A 1,280-nucleotide genomic window follows, 5' to 3' on the forward strand; every position below is an offset into this window, starting at 1 on the left:
TAATAGAAATGATGACATTAATATTTTTTTATAAGTCTTGTTATTATTTATAATTAGGAAATAGTCATAAATAAATTTATTTCCTTAATGAATGTTAATTTTGTTGTCAAATTCTATATTACCTTCAAAATTTTAGCGTAACTGAGTCTAACTTCTACATTTAATTTTGAAATGAATTTACTCGAAAAAATTAATATGTAAATCACGTTATTATTATAAAATTATTTTTTTAACATAATTAGTGGTGCTTATTTGATCTATTAAATTTAGCTTCTAATGATATTAAAGTCAACCTATTTTATTATCTGGTGCCTTTAAAAAATTTACACGACTGACATAAAAATATAACAATTGAAAAAAAATCATTACAATGAGTATATTCATTTTAACAAATATTCTTCTATCTAATACTATAAAAAAAATACATTTGCCATTTTGAATTGCTACAGGTCAACTTCCATCCACAGTAGTAGAATGCCTAAATTGAGATATATTCATCAAACAAATAATCAATAAAATACTCATCCGTACTTTCTCATTTTATGTACATTTATACATAAAAAAAAGTATACATAAAAAAAACAGAAGAAGAAAAGAAGAGTTGAAATAGTAAGAGCGATAAAAATCAGGATTCTTATAATTTTGTGTTGTCATCTGTACATAGTAGACCAGACAACTATGATTATATAACAAAATTAATTTGTATTTATTGCACTCAACTTGAATAAATAAGAAATTATCTCATTTTAATTTAGTTCTTAAAATCAACATATATGATATGATTTGATTTGATTCAATTATTAGTTAAAAATATTTCAATTGCTTATTTTATTCATAGATTTATTATTTTAATAACTAATAAATTAATCAAATTAATTAATAGTACATATAATAAATTAAAAAATATTACTAAATTAAATTGATATAAATTATAATAAATTAAATGATATTTAAATATCTAATCAAATCAATTAATTGATATAGTTAGTTTATCGTAATAACTTGTATTTAATGAGTTAAAAGAAATAAATCGAAAAACACTCTCAGAAGCATGCCACGTCAGTTCTATCACTAAGTGCAGAAATCTGATTTTTATATAATAGAATAGATAGATAAAACAAGATCTTCAAAAGTCTTTTAATTCAAACAGAAATTTAAAAAAAAAAAAAAAGATAATTTTGATCTAAACATAAAACAATTTTTAAATTTTAAAAGGTTCATTTAAAATGAGAACTTCTTAGATAAACTCATTTAAATAAATCTGAACTATTCTCGTTTAG

The sequence above is a fragment of the Arachis ipaensis genome, chromosome B08, assembly GCF_000816755.2.
Source record: "Arachis ipaensis cultivar K30076 chromosome B08, Araip1.1, whole genome shotgun sequence".
In the NCBI taxonomy this organism is placed as follows: domain Eukaryota; kingdom Viridiplantae; phylum Streptophyta; class Magnoliopsida; order Fabales; family Fabaceae; genus Arachis; species Arachis ipaensis.